Below are 9,822 nucleotides of genomic sequence, written 5' to 3'. Positions count from 1 at the left end.
CTTGCTCCACGACTTAGTCTGGGTCTTGAGGTGCATCAATCTTCCTCTGATGCCATCCCAAATCAAACACAAATCTTTATTATTACATAATATATCACAAATCATTACCTCAGTGACATCGAGAGAAAATAATCACTTTGTAACAAGTTCTCTCACAAAACCAGTGTAGTAAGTTTTCTTTTTGCAAACTGTTCTAGACATTTTGCCAAAACTACTTCACAATCACTTAGAGAACTTCAAGTGTGTTTTTGGTACAATTCTAGCCACTAAATGATGTCTGGACCAGGGGAGCGGGACTGTCAGGATTCTCTTCCTGGACTTTTCCAGTGCCTTCAACACAATCCAGCCCCTTGAACTCCAGGAAAAACTGACCAGAATGCGAGTGGACCCCTGCCTGGTTGCTTGGATTTCCAGCTACCTGACCGACAGACCACAGTACGTCAGGCTGAAGGACATCACATCCAACACTGTGGTCTGCAGCACTGGAGCTCCACAGGGGACTGTACTGTCCCCCATCCTCTTCACTCTGTACACCGCAGACTTCTGCTACAACTCTGGATGGTGTCACATCCAGAAGTTTGCAGATAACACAGCCATCATGGGGTCTATCAGAGACGATGAAGAGGAGGAGTACAGGAGCTTGGTGAGGAACTTTGTTGTCTGGTGCCACATGAACAATCTGCAGCTCAATACTTCAAAGACTAAGGAACTAATCATCGACTTCAGGAGGGACAGACCCAGTCCTAGACCAGTTCTGTTAGAAACTGAGGAGGTGGAGGTTGTGAAAACCTATAAATATCTTGGGCTGTGGCTAAACAACAAGCTGGACTGGACGAGCAACATGAGGCAGCTGTACAAGAAGGCCCAGAGCAGGATGTACTTCCTGAGGAGGTTGAGATCCTTCAACATCGGCAAGAAGCTCTTGGGGATTTTTTTATCAGTCTGTGGTCGCCAGTGTCCTGTCCTACGCTGTGGTGTGCTGGGGAGGGAGCACCTCAAAGGGAGACTTCTCCAGGCTGGAGAAGCTGATCAGGCGGGCCGGCTCCTCGGTTGGCACGAAGCTGGACCCTCTGGCGACAGTGGCAGAGAGGAGAACAATGCACAAACTCCTGGCTATACTGGACAATGCCAGCCACCCTCTGCACACTGTCATCAGCAGCCAGAGAAGCCTGTTCAGCCAGAGGCTGCTTCTCCCTACCCAGGCTCCGCCCTCGCAGTGACGCAACACCTTCGGCTCTGCTACACTTACTCAGGCAAACTGCTCATTCAGGTGGATTCGAGTTCCCGAAAAAATGGGAACTCCACCCACTTTGTCGGGAAGCAATCAACTTTGAGCAGCGCCAACGGCCCAGGGTAGAGGCGTGTTCAAGGTAGTGACGTGGTTGAACTGCCACTCAACCCATGGATTGTACACGGAAGCGCTTCATTCAATATCAACATGGAGCAACGTCAAGCTTTTGACACTGCTGTAGATGCTGTAAATGAAAGTGTTCGACGGGAGATTCTCGTTAAAAATCGAGCAAAGAACAGCCGTTGAATCATTTCTTGACAGGAAAGACGTTTCGCCTTGATACTGGCTTTGGTAAGAGTTTAATCTACCAGTTAGCCCCGCTGGTAGCTAAATCATACGTCAGAGGAAAGAGGGGTGTGATTGGCTTAAAGGATAAGATCGATTTTTTGACATTGGGCCCTTGATTTCACATTATAACATGATGTTCTACTCACCCCTGCTTGTTGTTGAACATTTGGAGCTGTTCCGAAGATATTCGCGAGGCGTCTGGCTGCTCTCTTGAGATATTCGGCCATGAAACGGTTTCCTATGGGCAAGCTTATACAGGCACAAACTATGCTGTTTATAATTTATTAATTACTGTACACTAGCACTGATAACGTGGAGGTGCGTCGCTTACTTAAAAAAATCCGGGTTATTGTAATTTGGATTTTTTTTGTCGTAAAGTGGGTGTTACTGACGTCCTCATCATGCTACTACCACAGACAGCCCACAGACCTGCTGCCTATTTATTCATTCGGCTAAAATTCAAAATTAATAACCCGGATTTTTTTAAGTAAGCGACGCACCTCCACGTTATCAGTGCTAGTGTACAGTAATTAATAAATTATAAACAGCATAGTTTGTGCCTGTATAAGCTTGCCCATAGGAAACCGTTTCATGGCCGAATATCTCAAGAGAGCAGCCAGACGCCTCGCGAATATCTTCGGAACAGCTCCAAATGTTCAACAACAAGCAGGGGTGAGTAGAACATCATGTTATAATGTGAAATCAAGGGCCCAATGTCAAAAAACCGATCTTATCCTTTAAGCTTAGGCACAGCCTTTTCTGGCCACAACCAGTAGCAACCCGAGGGAGGCGGGTTGACCAGGCCATTTCGAATCGTATTCGTATGGTCTTGGTCAGACCAGAATCTCGAAGAGATTTGAAAGTCTGAGGAACTCCTTTGCCCTCCGTGCCATCAAACTGTTTAACTCCTCACTGGGAAGGAGGAGGGGTAACAGCAGGACAGAGGGACTGAAGGACAGGTGGCAGTCAGTCAGTCTGTCCAACCAACGTGCAATAATCTCTGTGGTGTGCAATAATCTTACTTTAATCATTTTAATCTGACTTTATACTTAGATATGTATTATTATTTATTAGCGTCATTATTATCATTATTATAATCATTATTATTACTATTTTCATTACTATTACTAGTATACTACTATTATATTATAATATTATCATTATTATTATGATTTTTTTTATCTTTATATGGTTGCTGGTTTTGGGTGTTTTCCACTTCTGTCTCTCCTATACATTTCTGTATATAAATAATTTTAATTTCCCAGAGGGAACTTCCCAAAGGGATTAATAAAGACGTCTATCTATCTATCTATCTATCTATCTATCTATCTATCTATCTATCTATCATTTCATCTTTTTTCCAAGATGACTCTCCACACAAACTGGAATCATCTTTAGGGTTAATTTCTCCCTCTGATTCATAACAATGGAAAGAGTTTGTTCAAATAAATACCACACACACTGGCCTAAATCTGATATGACAGGTAGTGGTGATTAACCAGCCTAAACAGACAAAACTGATGCTTACAGCAACACAAGAACCAGCAACAAAGAAGCGAACGCAGATCAGTTTATGACTCAGCATGTAACATGAAATGCAATTTAATCTTGCATTTTTTCTTGTCCATCTAATCTGTTGAAGTTGAAGTTGCTTGTTCTCTCTTCAACAGATTATTTAGCCAACTGATATACTGTAAGTTACCATGTATAAATTATTACGAGATGGTGGGGGGCTAAGAGTTGAACCATTATGTTGTGGAGGAAAGGAGTCGAATACGCGTCGGTCAGCCGTCCATTGGGGAGTTTATTGAACAAACTGTCACAGCGAATATGCATACAGAATGTCCACAAAATGTCCGCAGGGTTCATTTTGCAACACCTTTTTATACTGTCTTATCATAACAAGCGTACGTGGCCCTCTCTGGAGGCGCCTAGCTTTCGCCGTAATCACAAACAAGCTCATTCTAACTATCAACAATATTCATATGAACCAGTCAACAAGGCACACGATGTACCCAGGCCATGTCATGACATTTCTCTCCCACATAGTCCCCCCTGAAATCACTTATCAGTGATTTAATAAAGAAATAATCTAAAATGAAATAAAATCAAGCACCGTCGCCTCACAGCAAGAAGGTTCCAGGTTCAACACCCAGCTGGGGTCTTTCTGTGTGGAGTTTGCATGTTCTCCCCGTGTATGCGTGGGTTCTCTCCGGGTACTCCGGCTTCCTCCCACTGTCCAAAAAATCATGCATGTTAGGTTGATTGGCATCTCTAAATTGTCCTTAGGAGTGAGTGTGAGCGTGCATGGTTGTTTGTCTCGTTTGTCTCTATGTGGCCCTGCGATGGACTGGCGGCCTGTTCAGGGTGTACCCCGCCTCTCGCCCATTGACTGCTGGGATAGGCTCCAGCCTGCCCGCGACCCGATCAACGGATTCAGCGGTATAATGGATGGATGGATGGAAATAAAATCATCCCACATAGTTAATTAAGAATTAATTAACATAATCAACACTAAATTATCATAATAATTCTACAATACCAATCAACGGGACCATTTTGAATAAATGAACAAGAATATATATATATATGTACCCGAATCACATTAAATGATTAAATGATTAAACGATTAAATTAAATTAAACGATATTGAATTCAACAACAATACAAATTTTAACCTTGCCATCACACTTGTCGACTGTTCGCAGTGCATAGGAGCGAAAAACCCACCGGCTGCTACTTTCGTAACTCATGTTCTTATCTTGGGAAAACTCACCTACGGCCCCACCCCACTTGGCGACCGACCACTTTACCAAAGGTCACACTCCGAACAGTTGACTAACACAACTGGCAATGGACATATTAGTGATCAGTTCTGATTGATAATACACCTAGAATGAATACACCACCATCAAATGAATTAATCACAGATTTGTACCAAGTACAATACATAAAATTATGGATTATCACACAACAATAGTAATAAAAAGCAATGTAATGCGGCTTTTCCAGTCCCGTCCCATCTCCCGTACTCTGGTGTTGTCTGCTTCTGGCCGAACATCTGTCCGGCTGGGTCTGGAACTGCTAAGCTCACTCTGGGAGGAGAGGTCACCAGTACATCACTCCCAATCAAAGAGATCTTCAGCATCCCTTCTCCCTATCAGACTATACTTGGTTCCACATTCGAGGAAAGAATCTTGTGAACCGTCCGTTGATAACCTTCATTCGTTGACCCGCTCTCCCATGCGTTGGTCCTCAGACCTGGTCTCGCATGGTCACCTGCCTCCTGATTCCTTCCACTGTTCGTTTGAACATCACTTGCAGCAAACACCTTCTCAGAATGGGTATAATGCAACATACCAATAGGGAGACCATTATCACTATCAACAATATAGCTATTCCCGCTTTAACTGTCATCGCTCCCCCTTCTCCCAAAATCCCAAACAGACCAGTCCACCACCGTTCACCTCCACCAGCATCACACGTCAGCTCCTCTCTCCGTTCTCTGAACTTCTTCATGGCCGTTGTAAACGTCCCATCAGCTGCAGTGTTCCCGGGTATAAATGTACAACATTTTCCCCAACCATCTGGCAAACACCACTCTTCCCTTCTAATATCCATTCTAAAACTTGTCTGTTCTACCAAGCCATCATACTCGTCTCGTGTAGTTGTTCTCCAAAGCCTGCAAACCCTTCACTCGTGTAGTTAAGAATTCTCTGTTGGTTGTAGTATATGTAATTAATCCACTCCCCATTTTGTTAATTGTGATCCACGGCAAAATAGACTCAAATCCAGCTGCAATCTCCCTGCGTGCTTTGAACTCAAAAGGAATCCCTCTCGGCTGCCCTATTGCATCCAAGTAAACGTGCTTATCCATGATGTAGTCACCACTAGATCTTTTAACTCTCCCTTTTTCCACATCCAAACCTCGCATCTTGTTTACCTTGTCATACACTAACACAACTGATGTCTTCCTCCTCACCAGTGCCCAAAGACCTATCCACCTGTTGGGTAACACATTTAACAAAACATCATCTCCACACATCCAGTAACTCTCAGCTATTGGGTGTGTCTGATCCCCAAAAAGATATAGAGTTAGAATTATCATTTCTATATTTTCACATTATTGGTCCAAATAAATATTGGTTTCATTTAACAGTAGTACTACCTACGTGAGTTCCAAAAGCATTCAAACTCACCATCGTAATCTACTCTATAATCAGTCGGAGGCCCATCCTGTTATGTACTAAGATTAAATTCCGCACAAGAAGACTCCAATTTGTGGTCCTTCCTTATTTTGAAAACAATTATGTAATCTATTTGGCCCAAACATCAATCTGCACTTAATCCCACACCTAGGAAACAATAACCATTTATCCTCTTCCGATGTGAACCTACCTTCTCTGCATTCCCGTTGCTGGACCACCGCACCGTCCCTGAAGGTGTGTGGCTCTGGAACAACAACAGGCAATGCTCCTTGAGCGTCTGCGCATATGAGACACTCCGTCGCTGTCAATTCCCTCGTAGTGTACCCTGCCCATCTATACCACATATTCTGTGCTGCCTTAACCCATCTTCCACAGTTACACTGTTTTCCTGACTCTACCTGTGCATGTACACTCCGTCTGTTCTTGGATTAACATGATTATTCTGTCCTGTAGTGCTAATGGTATCAAGTCCCCCTAGACTTTCACGAGAAATCTTTCTATTCTTACCACCCTTGTGAACAACTCCTTCTGACCCAAGGACAACCTGATCTCCCCAGATTGTCCCTTCGTTGCGGCGTCCGGAGGCGGTGATTTGGTCGTCTCCTCCACCGGACCCATGATCCACACTTCCTCACACTTCCTCATACTTCCTCATACTTCCTCACACGTTCACCAACCTTTATTCCCACGTACTTAAACTCACGCTTAACCGATACCTCTTCTTGACTAGCTCTAGTGTGTATTGCTGGCAAAGTTCGTGGCGTGGCATGGTCTGAGTGGGTGTGTACTGTTGCATCATACTCATCTGACCCAGGCTGCCTACTTCCCCTGCGGGGTGGCTTCATCACGGGACCCTTCCAGCCTCTCCTGTTTGCGGGATCCCGTCCAACATCTCCAGGCTTCGTTCTTCTGAGCCCATGCTGTCGGCCAACGCCCACACCTGGATGCTCATAAGTGTCAGAAATCTTAACCTCTTCCTTTTGTTAATCCTTTCCCTCGGACTCAACTCCGACTGTGTCTTTAGTCCGAACCTTGGTGCAGTGATTCAAATGGTACCATGTGTTGCTACCTTCCATTCGAACTGCTGTTGGCGTTGCTCGCACCATTGTGTACGGTCCTTCTCATCTTGGCTCAAGCCACTTCCTTCGGAACACTCTGATGTGCACCTGGTCGCCTGGCATCACTGGTCTCTCAACCAGCTGTTCGAGACCTGAGTCTCTGGTCTCCTCCTGTAGATAGATTGTTCTGTGGATTGCAGTTAATTGCTTCATGTAAGCTGTCCACTCTGTTTGCACCTGCTCAAGTGGGGGCCCTTTAAAGGGACCTCTCAACTGAGGTGCCGGCATGGGTCGACCCGTTAGCATTTTATGCAGTGTTAGTGCGTGACTCTATGAGTCTGCATACGAAAGCTCATTAGTGCAAGCGGCAAAGCATCTAGTTTAGTTTAGTTGAAGCACAGATTCAATTCAATTTCACTTTCCAGGTTCCATTGATCCTCTTACCCATCCCTTGACTCTGTGGATGATAAACCGCCCCACAGCGCTGCTTGATTCGCAGCTGCTGCAGAATGCCTCTTGCCCTTTCCTAAACAAACACTTAACCATTATTTGAGCTAATCTCTGATGGAATGACAAACAGATGAATCAATTCTCTTACCAAAAATTTTTTACGACTATTTATCCAATATGTATGACCAATATCCTTGTGGTGGCGTGACATCTGGCTCCAGTGACACCATTGGTGCCAAAACAGCAAGCTGGCACTTTGATGCTACTTTCGCTGCTTCATCAGCTGCGTTATTACCTTTACCGACCATTTCGTTACCTTTACGATTATATGACACTTTATCACTGCCAGCTTTGCGAGGAGCATCATGGCTGCACTTAGCTCCTTCATTTGGACCTCATGTCGCACTGGACTTCCGTCTGACCTCCTGAACCCTCTCTGCTTCAAAACTGCTTCAAACAAATAGCAAATATCATGAGCATATGCAGAATCTGTGTACACATTCGTAACCTTACCTTTCACCAGTCAACATGCTTCCGTTAATGCCTTCAGTTCAGCCAACTGTGCCGAACATGGCCGTTCACCCTTCTCAGCTTTCACCGTCACAAAGGTTTCCACCTTCCTGTTTCACAACTGGCAAAACTTCATGATTACCCAAATGATCTCAACACATGATCCATACACAACATAAGTGACGTCAGCCTGCACAAGTGAAGTTGCTTCTAAGTCAGGTCTCAGTTTAATGTATCTCACAGCCTCTGACACATGCTCATGTGGTTCTCCTTCAAACTCACGTGGAATGACATCTGCAGGATCCGATGTAGTACACTTCTGTATTCTCACATCTGGACGTGTCAAAAGATGCACAACCTGCAAACATCCTGTCCGAGTCACAACATACCTACTCTGATTTATTAGTTCTGAAATCTTATGGTGTCTATTGGAGACATATAAGAACAATGGCTTCTCATAGTCTAGTGTTGCCCGTTTTGGATGACTTTTGCTAATTTTGTTTCAAACTTTCAAAGGCTAACTTAGCCTCGTTTGTCCTCTCCAGTTGTACTTTCAACCTTTGAACTGTGGATTTTCCATGATTCCTTCCATAGGAAGCCAATTTTATTGCATAATCCTCCCAAGAGAAGATCATACTTGTTTTATTTTAATTTTATTTATTAATACATTTATTTATTTTGGACATGGCGCTTTACTTACTCCCTCCACATGGGATGGAGAGATATCAGTAATTCCCTATGGGATAAATAGATACTCTAACTTAGGCTATCAATGCTAAAATTTAAATTAGAAACTTCGTTTTGTTTTGTAATAGTAATAGTGACATATTTAAATTTAAGTTTTAGAAACTTAGTAATAGTGACACATTTAACTTAAAAACTTTGTTTTGTTTTGTAATAATGACACACCTGAGGGCGGTTTTTAAACCCTTGAGTACGTCTGACGTAAGTGTACTTCTTACCTCTATATGTCAATGCAAACAAATACTGGGATTCCTCTGCCAGAGGAACGCCATGGACCTGCCGGGTCACTTGCTCCGCCCCGCAGGGACTGGCCACGGTCCTGCCGAGCACTCAGGTTTCTCGGTGCTCTCGGACAGCTGTAAACAAAGTGTCCCCTCGCGCCACAGGCCCAACATGCTCCCGAGGACCTTCGTCCTCCAGGTGCACCTCTTCTTGACCTTTGACAGGGTCGACGATGGACTTGCCCCTGTGATGGCTGTTCAGCGGCCCCCGCTGTCATGGCCTCATTTTGTACTTCTTGCTTCACTTGCAGTTCTTCTAACTGCAACCATGCAAGTTCCCTTCGCATATCCTTCTCCTGCTCCTTCTGTTTCAGTTCTTTTCTGTATTTGTCTACTGCATGCACCACGTGGTCTCGGAATTGGCCATGTGACATTGAATTCAACCCCACCACATCCTCCAGCCTCCCCTGAACTGGGGCAGGCAGAGCCTCTTTGATGGAAACTCTGAGCAATGTCATCCAAGCTGGGCTCTTCTCAATTTCTCCCTCAGACTCTTTTCTCCATTTCTTCAATTGTTGTGCAATGTACACAACCGGACTCTCTGTTCCTGACAGTGGCTCCCCCTTTAATGCTTCGAGGTCCACTCCTACAGGAAACTCAGCTCGTAACGCTCTCCAGAGTGCAGCTCGATATGCATTAAAGTCAGTTCCATCAGCTCGGTGGCTTAACATCCAGTCACTCTCACTGTGTCTCAAAATGCCCTCCATGGTAGAAGTTCCAAAACACAGTGCCCACACTGCCTTAATGTGTCCCACAGTCAACAGTTTATGCACAGTCTCTTGTTCAAAAGCTCTTATCCATTTGCTTGCACCTGTGTGAATGTCCGGCAATCGAGCAACCAGCCCCGCTAGGTCGAGCGTCTGCCACGGCACATACTGTCCCTGCGTCATTTCTATCAAACTCGCTGCTGACGCTGTTGGACTCTTATGTTCTTCAGAAGATGCCTTTTGAACTGGAGGTGCCAGTACTGGTGATTTTTGATATTGTGGGAG

The sequence above is a fragment of the Odontesthes bonariensis genome, chromosome 17, assembly GCF_027942865.1.
Source record: "Odontesthes bonariensis isolate fOdoBon6 chromosome 17, fOdoBon6.hap1, whole genome shotgun sequence".
NCBI lineage: Eukaryota > Metazoa > Chordata > Actinopteri > Atheriniformes > Atherinopsidae > Odontesthes > Odontesthes bonariensis.
Note: the sequence above shows the minus strand (reverse complement) of the source record.